This window comes from Echiichthys vipera (genome assembly GCF_963691815.1).
Source record: "Echiichthys vipera genome assembly, chromosome: 18".
NCBI classification, from domain to species: domain Eukaryota; kingdom Metazoa; phylum Chordata; class Actinopteri; order Perciformes; family Trachinidae; genus Echiichthys; species Echiichthys vipera.
This window is the reverse complement of record NC_139843.1, coordinates 6,200,274-6,216,850: the sequence shown is the minus strand read 5'-3', so window position 1 is coordinate 6,216,850 and position 16,577 is coordinate 6,200,274.

Here is a 16,577-nt window from a genome sequence, read left to right as displayed (position 1 = left end):
TTAACGGTGGTACTGTGTCCTCCCGTCCTCTGGAGTGTGGACTCTGAACTACTAAGCTCAAAAGTCCAAACTTGGAATACTTGGTCTTGAGAAATGACTCTAGTTTATTTCCTATTGCAGTGTATGTGAAAGACGTCAGCTGACAGGGAGTTACCAAGAACCAAGGCTGTTGCCTAGCAATGGAATTCCGTTGAAAAGGTCTATATTTTCACAGCTTCTCTGTGCCGTCAGACAGTCCTGTTTAGGTTTATGCGAATGGTACTGAAGCTGTTTTCTATGCTCTCGTCAAAGCCACCAGACTCCACTGACAAAATGCATCGCGGAACACTATGTGACTTTGGTGTTTTAAAAGAGTTTGAGCCTCACAAAACTAACCGTAGTGACTTTTTTAAACAAAACCAATATTATCTAAATATGCCACTGAGGGGCAAACGGGTGAACTTGTTCAGGACGCATGTGCTGGACCGAAAGTAAACCGATGTCCATGCGATCCATACATCTGGATACGGTGATTTACAATTATATACGACACATGCTCTCCATAGCGACATTGTCATTTTCATTCACATAATTCAGGCTTCACAACGTCAGCCACTCTGACACTTTAAAAACAGCCGTTCTGTTTACACACCTGCATGCAATCGTCTGGAGCACACCTGTGCACTCTGTGACTCAATGCTCCATCCTGAGTTCAAATAGATAATTGCATGTGTATACCTTTGGATCGTTAAAGTAAATAATAAAACAAACAAAAACCTACATTTGGCTCCAACACTTACAAACAAACGGCCGAGACAGCAGTAGACCACAAGTGTTCTGTGAGGGAAAATTACTTTTTTCTAGTCCCCCCCACTTGGGTTGTCTGTTTTTTCCACAGCAGTGCATTGCTCACCATCCCCTCCTGCTTCTCCACCTACTGTAGGTAACACACTGACTGCGGATAAACAAATCATACAAACCCCGCTTCAAAAGCATCTGAACTATCCCTTTAAATCGGTATGCTACTTTTCCATCCATTTGCTCTTTTTATGATAATGAAAGAGCACGTTATCATCAACATGTGTAGACTCGATTCAGTTACAGATGTGAGGATAAACAGAAATGAAAGTGTGAAATAAAAAGCAAATAGAACTGTAAATCTCCTCGTAGCCGTTCGTCAGTCGTGACCTCAAAGAGTCAGGAGGAGTCGGGATGACAGTCTAAGGTCGAATACGCAGGAAGGAAGCCGCCGCCTCCGCCCGGTTGTTCTTTGATCTGATATCACGTGAATGTAACAGTGGTATCTGTCTGCAATGTATACTGTATTTGTAATATTCCTGATGCGGGCTGGAAACCACTTTGCTATCACTCAGAGACTAATTACACTTTCGATCGCCGTTCCACCGCTCCTCGTCCTTCCTCTTTTCCAAACCACACATCCATCTCCGCTCTCATGGGCAGTTATATGCACGAGTTCACACACACATTCACGCAGCGCTAAACACACATTTTATTTTTCTTATCTGTCTTCTAAGCGGCTGTCGCTGCTACTCCCCAGCCACGCGGCAGTCAGACGTCTGGCCGCATCGGTCGCTCCTGCCCTTTCTCTCACTAATTTAAAGCTACTGTATGGATTCCTTTTCGATGTCCCCGGGCAGCTTTCCCTCTTCTCACTCTCCCCAATCAATCAATCACGCTTAATTGCTCAATTACTCCAGTGAAAAGCTAAGGAAGGAGAAAAAGAGAGGACATTTTGTCAGCTTGGATTGCTCAGTCTCCTTTGGTAAACAGACACAGGCTGGAGTGATAAAGTGTGTCCTCCTAAAGGACGTCAGGGGATGAGATTCCCTAATTAATCCAAACATTAGGCAAGCGGGGGCTTTCCAAATGCATCAGACTCTCTCTCACTGTCACAAAGACCTGCTGTATGAGGCACTCACGGAGAATACGGCACAGGACCGTGTATATAAAGAAAGAAACTCTTATGAGTTAAGTGTGGAGTTGGCGGCGTTAACAAAAACAGATTCAAATTTCAGTTCACACAGATGAAAATTAACCAGTTCATAGTTCATATTCATTCATTCAGGTCAGAATTTTGAACTAAGTTTACAAATGTTTTCATTATTAAGATGCTTCAATTCGATGTGTCGTATCAGTTGAAACTTGTTTTTCAATCATCTATTGTGTTGAAGTCTGTTCCCCAGTCGTGGTTTGGTTCAGATGCAGGTTCGGGGGAAACATATTGACGAGCCTGGTGCTGTCATTCCGTGTGCATGAGCGCTGTCAGCTGTCATTCTTGCAAACTGATGTTCAGTTCACCATTGATCAAAAATACTTTTTAACAACACTGGGAGCTGGAGACAGAAGGAAACAGCCAGCCTGGCTCTCCAAAGTTCAACGAATGTAACTAATCAACACATTGGATCAAGCTTTTTGTGAGGCAAGATCTAGTCTCAGCAACTTACTCCCCTTAAAACGGACTTGGACTTGAGGTGACTCAAGTCACTGTTTTGATGACTTGACTTGACAGAAAATACAAGAGTTTAGACTCAACTTAAAAGTTAAAGACTCGTGACTTGATTTGACCTGAGACCTTATGACCGACTTGAATGTCTTGTCTGTGTTCATTTTAGGTTTTCAACATTGCTAATTTGACATTAAAGTATCACAGGGTTTTTTACCTGTGCTCATCACTAACTCTCCTGTCATTGCAGATCTGGACACCCTGGGCTGCCCTGCAATCACCTCATTCCCTTCACCTGTGCTTCCCCGCCTGCTCACCTGGCCCTCATTAAACTCATCGGCTGATAAGGATCCAGTCCCACTTAATTACAATCCATTCTCATTCACCCTCTCTCAGATTGCAATGCCACAAGCCCTGCTGTCATCCTGTTGATTTTGCTCTCCCTGAGACTTTACCTAGACCATGAGCAGGCAATTTCCATCCTGGAGAGCCACTGTCCTGAATGTTTTAGGTTCCTCCATGCTCCAACACACCTGATTCTAATTTTTCCTCATTATCAAGCAGCTGATGCTCGTCACAGTGTGATTATTGTTAGACTCAGGTGTGTTAGGGTAGGGAGAATCCTAAAACATGCAGGACAGTGGCTCTCCAGGACCGGAATTGCCCACCCCTGACCTAGACTGATGCTAGAGGTATTTTGGCCTCTCTTCCTCGGTTTAGTTTTGCTTCCTTTGTTTGGTGCTATTTTTAAATACATTTTGATTTTGTTAGACTCTGAATTGGTGCTGTCCTGTTTTCCGAGACGTTACATTACAGTGTGGAACTTGTGCAGGCCAATGTAAACTAACATTAGCCTGATAATGACTGACATTACTAATGTATCTAATCGCTGGACTAAAACGTTGGCATTTTCTGAAGAAATTAAGGAATTAATAAACTGATTTCTTTCGTTGTAACACTGTTTAAAAGTGTTGGGGAAGGCAGTTCTCACAAATGGAAGAGCTTTTCTAGTTCTAACTGATACATATAACTGTCTTCCGGGAGAGGAATATTTCTAGAAACTGAAACTTGGTAATGCTGCACTTTAATGTTTCATGTTTATTCACTCAAACTGTCATCAAATACAAACGTTGTCACAGAGGAGATTGCATCGAGGAACAGCTGCGAAAGCTAAGCTGCTGAGCCTCCGTCTGGGTGCAGATGTCATTGCGGGCGTTAGCTCGTCGCGTCAGGGCTGAGTCTTCCAAGACGTTTGATGAGCCTGTTAGTTCCTGTGCATGGCTGCCCCTCGCTCTGCAGAGCTGGCACGGGGACTGTGAGTCTAATGAGACACTGGCACTTGCTTTTATTAATGGCTGCATCCCCGCGCTCATAAAAGTGACACTCCCAAGATAAGCATCCCCCGTGGCAGCGAGGTCATTCAACTCATCAGTGACACTGGGTGGCTCTGTGTGCGTGTGTGGCTGTGTTTGTCTCTCTGTTCAGTTAAGTGTTATGATGTTGTGTATTGCAATGCATTACACATCACACTGCTATCCAAACCCTAATTATCACCCATACACTCATTTGTCACATTTCCATTAAAATAAGAAAACACAAGCTTTTCCCAATAGAGCTCCCACGCTGACTAAATCGAAGGGAATGCACATGTCCTTGTCTGTTGCTCTCATCTAGATAGACCCACATTAATCCGTTGGGTGATGTGATTTATCTCCGGTCTGTCCTTCACTCCGCAGTAACAGAAAGACACATTGGACTGGATTTTAGCTGCGCTTTCCCTTAAACGCCCTTTTCTCTTGGTCCCTCGGTCAGTGTCTGTTCTCCAGGGTGAAACAAAACGAGGCAAAGGAGGAGCAGATTGCAGAGGCGAGATGATAGAAGAGAGACATATGAGGCGTCAGAGGGATTGAACATGTCAAGTGAGGAGAGTGTGACGGGGGAAAATGAGCATTGATTAGCTCATTGGGCTGGAAGGGGCCAGGAAAACATTTGTAGTTTACCCTGAAACTTGTGTCTATTCAAGACAGGACACAGAATAAGAAAAAACGTTGCACTGGACTACAAGCAGAGTATATTTCTTGCCCGTTCAGGAACAAATTAAGTGGCTTGGACGGCATCCAGAAGTCTTCCTGCACTCTGTGATTGCAGCGCTTGCTAATTGATTTTCAGCCAGGCACGACGTCGGGAAAACATTACGCAACAGGATTAGGGCCAAGGAGAGGCCCGGGAGCGCTTGCGGTTGTAGGTGGGGAGACCTCCAATTAAATCTCTTCTCGGCAGAGTGGAGTTTGGCGGGCGTTGTTAATAATAATCTGTCCTTTTTTATTTTTTTCAGTTTCATATGCATCACGGCGGGTGCAAACCGGAGAATACAGCTAAGAAGAGTTTTAGTATAAGAACAAAGTTTCAGGTGGTTTATCACCTTCTCTTCTCCTTTCTCCTCTTACTTTCTGTAAGCTTGGTCAACCACCGTGCTTATTTGGGGAGAGAGAAAACCCGCCAGGGCAAGTAGTGTGATACCTAACCGTGTTAGGAGTTTGAATGGATGAGGAAATAAAGGCAAAGAACGGAGGAAGAGAGGATGGAAGCAAAATTGGTAGGAGGTATGAGCTATGAGGTGTCTTTAGTCTGGCTGCTATTATCATCATCTGTTCTGTGGTCATTACCGCCTTGGGAGTCTGCTGTCTGGACCAAACCACCATGGAGGGGGGCAATGGAGCAGCTGCAGACACAGCTCATCCCACCTCTGCAAGCTGCCACTTATCAACAGCAGGAGGAGGAAGAGGAGGAGGAGAAGAAAGAAAACAAATGTGAGGGAAAGAAAGGTGTAAAAGAGAACAAGAAAACAGGTTCACTCGATTTGATTGAATCGCACTTACAGAAGCTGTCAGCGTTCGGGAGGAGGAGGAGGAAGGTAAAAACAAAGAGTCAAAACAGAGCAGCAGTGAGGAAGAGCGAGAATATAGGAGGGGAGGTGAGAGAGGAGGAGGAACTGCACGGAAGAAAATTACATTAGAGGACGCTCCATTGTGTTTGAACTCGTCACACCTACGCAAGCTTTTAGTCAACAAGAAGAAGCGTGAGTGGGTGAGGAGAGAAGATACAATGAACGGAGGAGAAAAGATCATCCACAGTATTCCTGGCTTCTATAGCGACGGTGCTGTCTATAATGTATTTATGTATCTGTGTTCTTACAGGAGGTGAGGCCTTACACAAAGTGGCAACAAGTTTCCTTGGAAAATATGCATGTGTATGCATGTATTAAAGTTGTACTCCGTAAGATTTGAGGTACCTTGTTTCTAGCTGCCTCTTCAGTAAGATGTATTTATGTATGTAAGATTCTATCAGAGCCTCCATCTTGTCACGTTCACGGTCACTTTATGTGTGTTGACTATCTTTTTATTTATTAACTTTATTTAAACGCATTCACCTCTGTTCAGTCTCTCCCCTATACTGTTTCATCTTAAATCCACACACATTTTCCTATTATACTTTTGCCCTGACTACAAGCCTGAAGTCGGAAATCCCAGATTTCCAATTACAAGTTAACGCAGCCTAACGAGTTCGGCTGACAGACCAACCGCTGTCATCAGCGTCACTAACATGGCGGCTTATTTACATCTATCCCGGGAATGTCGCCACAGACACAGATATTGTAATACTCGGCAAAAAGTGCTTTCATTAGTGGGTCATACTGTATTTTCAGTCACCATTGTTAGACAATTAAGTAAATGAAAATCTTGAGGGGTACATCTTTAAAAGCTGGGGACGTAGTATAAGAGCACTAATCTTCGCTTAGAGAGGCAGGCAGGATGGTGGATTCACCCTGGGGTCCGGAGTTCTTGTCCCGAAGGCAAAGTCAAAGCACAGACTTTTATCACATCCTATCCAAGTCCTTTTGATGCCTAAACCTAACCATCACCTTTTGTTGCCTAGACTTAACCAGTCATGCAATTGTAGCTTCGTTGCCTAAACCTATTGTTTCCTAAATGTACCCACACCTTTCGTAAGCTTCCGTACACATTTTTTTGCATAACTTACCGTAAGATATCCTACATACCTGTTGATGAGAGTATGTTGAAAAGTTAATGAGTGTCGTGTCTAGTATGGTAACCTGAGATTTGGGAAACTCACAAGACAGTTGATGTCCGCATTGATCTTGAATGGGTAGAGTTAGGATAGGTATAGCTAGTCTTGCGTGAGTTTTCATGCATTTTGGTAAATGTAGGGTTACCATCTGAACACAATAGATCATAGCGGCCCCCTTTCATTATATATGTTCCATAGATCTCAAGAGCTTGTACTCTGTACACTGCACTTTCTTGGGTCAATACACCCGCCAAGTGTGGAGTCAACTTGATGAATGTTTTGACAGCGAGGGAATCCTTCCATTTTAGTGAGATGAGTATAATGAAGATGTCAGGATGTCTTTTTGGGTCGCACTGCAAGAACTAAGAGGAAGTTATTAAGTGAAAAAAAGAAGACGGATGAAGTGATTGGCCCAACATTGGTCTAGTTAAGCACTCAGAGATCGACAATTTGACAGTATTGCCAAGTAGCATGTAAAAAGCAATGCACACGCGGGTGTACAAGCAGGGTCATATATCACAGTTTTACAAATCATCTGATGTCAATTCCCTCTGCTTTTTCTTCTTTTATTAGTGAATTTATGGAACAGACACACAGACAGTTGTTCAAAGTGCAGCGCCGGGTACTCCGCAGGCGCCACAGAAACTCAACAAGTTCAGCATTTTTATGCATCTCCAAGACACACAGTTCTGAGTTGTTTCCTCTATACGAGCTGGAGGGAAATCTAAGAAAAATAGCTAGAGTGATCTACAATAAAAAAGAGTGCTGATGTTGGCAGTCTTCCCTTATGGGGTACTCTGTCTCTCTTTTCTCCCCCTCTGTCTGCTGTTTCCTTTTCTCTACCAATCTTGTTCAGTGCCTAATATGTTCACTGTCTGCTGGATGAGGTTTCACTGTAAGAGGATCCCTACAGCTCAGTGTTCCTCTGGTCGAACCACTGTACGTGGTCAAAGGTGAGTAGCACCATTCACTTTGTGGTTATCTAGGACCATGTCCCCTCCGCTGCTACGTATTTATGTGTTACATTCCTATTGCTTTTATTGCAAATTTGTCATTTAAAAGTACTCTGTGGTAGTCTCGTACATTCAGCATCTCGTACAAAACTGCATTGTGGGTGTTCTGGAGGCACGACAATATGATTGAATGCACCAAGAAATTTTTGGAATCTGCATCGTTCACATTCTTGTTTGCTAACCTTCACTCTTCTCCTGCTCCTTTCACTTTAACTAGTGGCATTTAATCATTGAGGTAAATGTCGGTTTCCTTTATCATTACACTGGGCCTTATGAGCACCTGAGGACATGTTTCCAGCAGAGTTAAGATCAACCCTGTCTACAAGAACGTTGCAAAATGTTGATATTGGATATATTTGCATGTATAGATTGATTTTCCCACAATATCCATTTTCTAAAGAAAGCATTATTAATGTTTTTATGTTTATGTTTAAGTGCTTAGAACATTTAAATACACAATTATTGTGGTGTTGTTCAAATATTGAAAAAAGCTCACGGGCAGCAATTATGTCTTCTGATGAAACACTTTTTTTTAAAACAACCTAGTTTACAAAAGTAAGTTATTGGAGACAGAGTTGCACCTGTTTATCTCATCTCATCTTCAGCCTCTTCTCCGGGGTCGAGTCGCGGGGGCAGCAGCTTTAGCAGGGGACCCCAAACTTCCCTTTCCCGGGCCACATTAACCAGCTCTAACTGGGGGATCCCGAGGCGTTCCCAGGCCAGTGTGGAGATCTAATCTCTCCACCTGGTCCTGGGTCTTCCCCGAGGCCTCCTCCCAGCTGGACGTGCCTGGAACACCTCCCTAGGGAGGCGCCCAGGGGGCATCCTTACTAGATGCCCGAAACACCTCATCTGGGTCCTTTCAATGCAAAGGAGCAGCGGCTCTACTCCGATTTCCTCACGGATGGCCGAACTTCTCACCCTATCTCTAAGGGAGACTCCACCCCCCTGCTGAGAAAACCCATTTCGGCTGCTTGTACCCGCTTGCACCTGTTTATGTTTTTCAATATTTTTTTGGCGTGCACACGTAGGCCCTTTGCATTGGTAATCATGCCCACAGTAAGTGCACTGGACTTTAAAGTCAATTTGAAATAACAACTTCCGTGTCCCTGATGTGATGGGGCTCAAAAATACTTTTCTCTATTGACTTGATGGAGAAAGAGACATCTGTAAATCTGTGTATAAATATTTTTCGGGTGTCACAAACCCCAAGAAAAGACTAAATCGGTCTGATAACATTGAGCAAGTCTAGAAAAGCCACATGATTAAATCCTTCAATACCCATTCAAGTTTGCCAGAGCCCTGAAGCAGCTGTCTTGACCGGAGGAAGTCTCTAGTGCACCTGCTCTTTGGGTCATACAATGTGGAAGCAATGCCCATCATCTGGTTGTTTTAGCCGCGATGTTTGGACTTTTTTGGCTGCACCACAAAGCAGCTTTCATAGGAATGAACGAAGCACAGAACACACTGACATGACATGTGTCCGTGACATGACTGGTGTTTAAAAACTCCACAGGGTTCCTTTAATCCGATGTTTTCAAAACTCAAATAAAACACAAAATTAAATGATGAGGAAAATTAACCAACCTTAATTGCAAAACAATCGTGTATTTCTGAGTGTTAATGAACAAGCTGCTGGTGTGCGTATCCTCCAGTCAGCCTCTCCATCGTGTGCCAAGGAAAGAAGAATATAGCGCTTTTTGTGAAAACCTTCAAATAGCATAATTCTGACACATTCGGCTGAATTGTCATGCACTCCAGCACCCTGGAGTTGCCAAGAACACCCCCATGGACAATTCCACGTCAATTTCCTGAGAGTAATGCATTATTGCATGGGGTTGTGTGGTGCACCCACCATGGCATAGTTTTATTTTTACCCTTACTATGGATTCTTTTTTTTCCTGGCAAATTAAAGTATTTGTGAGGCAGTGATGCAAGACGGGGCTGTTTCTCAGCTGACACAGCATGCACACTGAAAAGGCCTCATGTACTACATCTTCATATACAGCAAGGAACACTTTCTATACTAATCATCTCAGGATGATTTGTTAGCTACAGAATGGCCGACTTGCAATACCTTTTGTCAGTTATTGTAGCTTCATGTGCAGAAAACACGACTTAGCTAGCACTACAAGTGGCTCTAAACAAATGCTAAAAACAGAGTTTGACTCTAGTTAAGAGCCCACATGGTGTCCTTCATATCTCCATTCACTTGATGACATTAGCCGGTGTGTTGTATGAAGCCGTCAGACATGTGCACAATGTTGCTGCGCCGCTGCAAAACAGCATGGCATTGAGCCTAATAGAGACATCGCACAGGCCTATTAGCGCAGATGGTTGTCATATGTATGCAAATAAGGAGCAAAGTGAATCACGTAGCCCCATCAGCACCACCTGTCCGCCTCACACGGCTTCACCAAAATCCCCCTTCAGCATCCACACAAACACACACGCACACACGCTTATGTACACACTACCTACCCTCCAAATCCCTTTGGAGGGACAAGTCTGGTCTCTCCAATCTACAGCTGTGTATTAATAAGAGTACAGGCATCAACAAGGCATTAATCATCATTTTGTTCTTTTTCAAGAGCAGACATGGGGAGGGACTGAATCCAGAGAAGGATGACAGATACAAGCAGACTGGCGAGGCAACGGGAAGATCAGTTGTTCTTTGTCTTTGTCGAGGATGTGTAGAGGGTGTGCTCACTGGGGCGAGGTGTTAAGTGTGGGTTTTGTGGTGAAGGAGCATCATGCCCCGGGGAGTTGGCATGTTGCCCATTTCCTCTGTGTGTGTTTTAGGAGGGACTGCATGCAATTATACCTTTCTATGGGTTCGCAAGTGTGAGAAGACTGAAGGAGTTCCTCAATGGCCCCTAAGGCTTAATGCTCATTTTCTACAGCTGCCAGACAATATTTGCTATCCAAGAAAGTTGTTGTTGCACAGTTGTGCCTCGAGTTAAATGCTAACATCAGTTTGCTAACACTCTCAGAATAACAATGCTTTCATGCTGAGGTAATAGCAGGAAGTTTACAGTGGTCACCTTCTTAGACCCTGTTTACACTCGGTTTCAAAACGCATCCTGGACAATCGGATCACAAGTGGGACAGCACCAAATACAAGTCTTGACATCCACCAGATCCGAGCACTTGAACCACTTGCATAGGTAGTCTGGGACAAATTTTACCACATATCTTTTGTAGTGTAAATGCTTATATGTCCTGAAGCCTTGAGGAAAGGTAGGAAAATCACCAAAGTTATCAGGATTCATCCTTCAGGAACCATGAATATCTTAAGCAAATTGAATGACAATCCATCCAATGGTTGTCATTAAAAACATTATGCTCAAGGCCTAAAAATGTCTACTGATCACACAAGGGGAAAAGTCAAGGGATCATCAAAGTCTGTAGGATCTATCCCAGGGGTGTCAAACTGAACCAATAAAGGGCCGCTGTGGCTTCAGGTTTTCATTCCAACCAAGCAAAAACACACCTGGTCCAACAAATTAACTGTGTGAAGACAATTGAGGTGATTGAGTAAGTCGAGTCAGGTGTATTCTCTCTTGGTTGGAATGAAAACGTGCAGCCACAGCGGCCCTTTACTGGATCACTTTGACACATGTGATCTATCCCCTGGAGAACATGAAGGTAGAAACTTTCACGGCAAACCATCCATTATTTCAGTCTGGACCAAAATGGTGGACCTACTGATGGACGGATTGGCATCCCAGAGGCTGTTGTGGTGTGGAACTGAGTGTTCAGGTTTGCATGTTACAGTGCAACAAAAACTCAAGGTAAATTTATTTATTTTTCTCCCCCTCCTGTCTGTGGAAGATTAGTAATGACTGGGCATATTCCCAAGCGACCACTGTTTTGATAACACCATTTTGCTGGTATTCCTGATCGAATGCCAATGCAGCATTGCCAACAGATGCCTTGGCATAATATTTGGACTGTGGTTTCCCATGTTCCACTGTAGTAAGTAGTATTCGAGTTGACATTTTTATTTTGAAACAGCCAGTTATTCTTTTTCCCCCCTTTTTCCCCACATTCCTCACATTGTTGACGCTGCGACTATGAAAGTGACTCTGCTGTGAGACTCTGAACACAGAGAGAATTCCCGGCGGAGGATAATTAGAGTAGTTTCTGTTTTCTGTCTTTTCAAAAAGTCCTGTTTGCTGTCCACTATGACAGCCCCAAAAACAACCGATATCACAGGAATACATCTTCTGAGAAGAAATGGTTGAAGATCAAAAACAGCTCCTTCTTAGAAACAGAACCTCGGCCATGTCAGCATTTTGACAAGAAAATAACTGGGCAAAAATAGAAAAAGTACAATAAAAAAGGATCCTGTTTTATTCCCTCTGCTATCTGTTCATTTTAACTTATCAAACAGTGGATCTGTGGATCTTTTAGACACGACAAAAACAGTGTCCAGTGTTGTTATCACTACGAATTAAGGCAGAGTAAACTTTGTAATCCCATGGGTTTAGCAGTTTCACACTCACGTTAATCCCATGTTATACTAACAAAGAACCTGTTCTCCAAAACCTCCACAGGCACAAACCGAGCAAGGATTAGAGCAGAGAAAGAGGCGGATTTAAACACTGTTAATACAGGGCTTAGACATTTTTTTTTAAGTTGTGTACTTGATGCTCAACAATCCATTTAGGTGCTAGGTAATACACAGTAACTATCTAATGGCAAAATCAATTTCAAAGCGATTGAATTGCCCTTCATCCCAGACGGCAACCGTCGCTCAGTTGGCCCTTTTCTCACTCACACCCGAAACATCTCCCGTGGGTCCTCTTCACACACTCGTCAATGCAAAATTCCCTTTCCAGAGAATCATTGAGCATGAACATATGGCCCTGTGTAGTATGTTTGCCAGATTGGTAACTACTTTAAAATCTCTTCTTAAAACACACATTTTAGAACTTGCATCTTAGCTATTTTGTGTGGGGCAGTAGCCACGGATGAATGAATGGACCTACCAGGCACACAAGACACAAAATGATCACAAAGAGATGCTAAATGAGCAGCAGTATACACAAAACTACCAAAAATGACTACAAAGAGATAAAAAAGACGATAAGGATGCAAAACAACCACAAAGAGATGCTGAAAATAGACAAAAAACAACCACGTAGAGATAAAATAATTTGTCAGACACGCAAAATCATACAAAATATATGTAAAGTGACCACAGAGAGAAAGAAACAACAACACAGAAATGTAAAATGTCTAAAAATAAATGTAAAACAATTACAAAGGCATACAAAACAACTAAAATGGGCATAAAATGACCGCAGAGACAAAGAAAAAGGCTACAAAATGACTAAAAGGCGACTCTTTGGGTGTCTTGTCCCTACGCAGACAGAGTGGGGGGCCTCTTTCATGTCCGTGCTAAGGGGCCCATTGTCTCATAATCTGTCCACGGCAGTATCTCCCAAGGAGAAGGGTTGGAGAACACTGCTTAAGTGTCGGTTTGAGACATGCCAGACTTTCAAAAGCAGGTTGTATACAGGTGAGAAGAGGGTTAGAGAGTTAGTCCAGATGTGATGATATGAAAGCATGTAGCATTAGTAAGTTAATTGAGCATGTGTCTTATCTTGGATATGTTTCTTAATTGATAAAAATAAGATTGGATCATGTTTCATGGTGTGTAACCTACATAAGTTAAGCACATTACATAATAAACATACAGTTTGAACCCATCTTGTCCTAACTTATCCAAGTAGTTGCCTAAAAATAACCACACCCTGCACATTGAAAAATGGAGCCAAAGAGTACCCATAGTGTTTATAACGTGACTCCAACCGGTCCAGACCAAGCAGCCGTATGTGAGGCGTCGGGAGTGAGAATGTGTTGGAGAAAGTGTGCATCTGGGAGTGAAAGAATATGTAGTCAGAGCAGTTTGTGTGTGATGAGGCCTGGGAAGCCAACCTCCTCCACCACATCAAGCCCCTCACAAACCTCATACAGTAAGTTCTTTTTTTTTTTAAACAGCCTCTGTGGACCCACTACCACGCCTGCTCACCCAAGAGATTTCATTTCGCGTAGCAATCGGAATACTTTAGTGCCACAAAAGGCAGAAACCACTGAGTTAGTACCCAGAATAATGACGGCGGTGAGAAGGGCCACCCGTCGATGAGTCACCACCTCCATACACTGCATGGAGGTCCCACCACCACCGGGCAGGTACAGCTGGAGAGAGCATCAAGGGGGATGTCGTATAGTCACCATATGTTCTCATTATGAGACAATACTCCAGCGATTTGAGTTATTTATTGCTGTTCATTCGCACTTATCTTTCAGGTCGAGCGACTCAATTAAAAACCACTAATTCATCATCGCGCTTCGGTTTCCAGAGATGGCTGGTCCACCGCCGCAATTCTGGGTGAACTCCGGTTCTATTTTTGCAAACTTATTTGAGTTAATTTTGCAGTCATTGCTTTAAATCACAAGGCGTACATCGGCTGTCCGTCTCCCTAATGCTCAGACAGAGATGGGAAATGAAAAGCCTTCATATTTTCTGCTCCAGCCACTTGGAATTGTTTGCAGACGGAGAGTAAATGAAAGTAAATCTGTCCAAATTGGAAACTATTATGAATTTTATGGCGAATGGCTCCATCTGTACACTGTGTCGTTTATTAGCTCTTTCCCTTTTTAGTACGGTTTAATCTGTTGTCTGTTGTTTTGTTTGAAACTTTCTATGTTGCCATATTGAAAACATCTCTTGGCTCCTCGTTACTTGTTTCAATTAAAGAAAACAATAAGGGTCAATAGCCTCGCTAGCCACTCCGTAAGGCCGTATTTAGCTAATGTAAGTCTCAGTCATCTTCTCTTTCCGTTTCAGAATCGTCAAGCTCGTATCTGACAAGTGCCTTCCTGTAGATTGTTGAGTTATTCATCAAAGGCAGCAGGAAAGGGAAAAGAGCAGATAAAAAGCAGCTCAGTACAATATTTACAACAGCAACGCTTGTTATCACAATCCGCAACCGTGATGCAACCTTTAGAAATCTCGAGCGCAAACACAAAGTTCCTGGTCATCTCCTGCAAAATAAAAGATCATCGGCGCTCAAACAGCTGCAGCGGAGTTAATCACAGAGGGTAAAACCTCTCAAAGTCAAGCCTTCATTGTTAAACGGCCACACTCTCACTCTCACAGGTGGGATTCCTCTCCACCTCAAGTTTACTTTGTGGAAATATCTACAGCTGAGAAAACACGTCAAACGTGAGAAATCGAGTGTCTTACGGGTGTTTGACAGCACTGGATTTGCAAAGCATACAGAATACCCTTTGACAGGCTTATTGGAAGGATTCAACGGGGTAGTTTCTTTGGAATCAGTCCTTTTTGATGGAAATCCATCATTGAATTCATGCAACAACGAAAAAAGTGACCTCATCTTGACTTCACATTCATATCGCTCTCCTTCAGCGGAGACAAAGCAGCGCATTGTTGAGATACCTGTGTAATCACGAGAGTCTCTGGTGCCTCTTGCCTTTTGACCCTGCTTTATTATCCACTCCACTCTCGGTCTTGTCCAAAGTGTGGCCTGAGGAAGACTGTCAATGGTAAAGGCACTGTAGCTAGAGCTGAGAAGCATGACATAATGACCGTGCAAAACTGACCTTGGCAGGGGATTCCTTTCTCAACACGCACGCTATGCAGTCAGACACATCATTTAGTATTAGAGGTACATTTTCAGCGGGAGTACCAAAACCCTGATGCATGGCAGAACATTATGTGCTCATTCTAGTTTGCTAATTGTCATTTCTAATTTCTCCCACTGCGATACCATAGATACAGCGCAGATTCCACCCGTGCACTTCTCAAGGCCGCGTCCTTTATTTGTCAGAATTGCCGTGGCAGCTGTTTGGCAAAGGGAGTTGAGCTGGAGTCTGATTAGTCTCATACCTCTCTCTGTAACGCCTCCAACCTTACGGCAGGAGTTCCGCAGAGTTAATAAAGGAGCTGGGAGTCTTCACGTGAAGCGGCTGCGTGGATGAACAACGTCTCACCGCAGTATAATAGTGCCTTTGTGAGGCAGCCGCACTATTATGGAACTTCATCTGTCTGACATGTCTGCTGGGGCCAAATTAACTTTGTCATCCAGTCTTTGTGAGGAGCTTGTAACATTTATCACTAAGCAGCATTGGGCGTAAAGAAGAAATACTGTTTGCATACGGGTGCTTCAGTACGGGCATATTAACATGGCTTTGATTGTGTTTCTCTTTCCTCAGAAAGGGAGCTACTGATGTAATGAGCAGAATTACATTCGTTTAGTCAGCTCATCTGAAACCACACGGAGAATTCCCCTGACGCTTTCCCTGAGCTTTCCTAATCAGACCTCATGTGCAAACAGTTTACAAATTGTTTAAGAGTGAGTCAGAAGAGGAGTTAATCAGGAGTAAGAGTCTGATTTCGAGCTACTCCATTGCGGTTTCCTTCTGAATCTCTTCTACCCGAAGGTAAAAAAAAGCCTAGAATTGCGATTCCTGGATTCATTTTTCTCTCTTATTGAAATCACAGCGCATCACAGTGACCGTAGCCCGTTATTGATACGTCATTAACACACGTTTCTCCAGTAAAGTCGACGGGCTGTCGTAACCTGTTGTCTTTGTAATGAAAAATGACAATCTTGCACATCCCTTTGATTGATTAGCGCGTGCAATTACTGTCCGGGCCATAGAGACGTATGAAAAACAGCTCCACCGCGGCTGACGTCCGCTACTCTGTGTGACATTTTAATCTACTGGCAGATTAATGGGACACTGGTAGAGAGGAGAATATTCCACTATTGATTTTTTTCTGATGAATCAAATGCCTCCATTTTAGTGACAGGTTTACCGTTTATCTAGTCAGGCCTGGTGTGTTTGCGTGTGTGTGTGTGTGTTTGCGTGTGTGTGTGTGTGTGTGTGTGTGTGTGTGTGTGTGTGTGTGTGTGTGTGTGTGTGTGTGCGTGTGTGTGTTAGAGAGAGAGAGATGTATATAAAGGAAGGGAGACAGAAGCTACAGTGCAATGAAT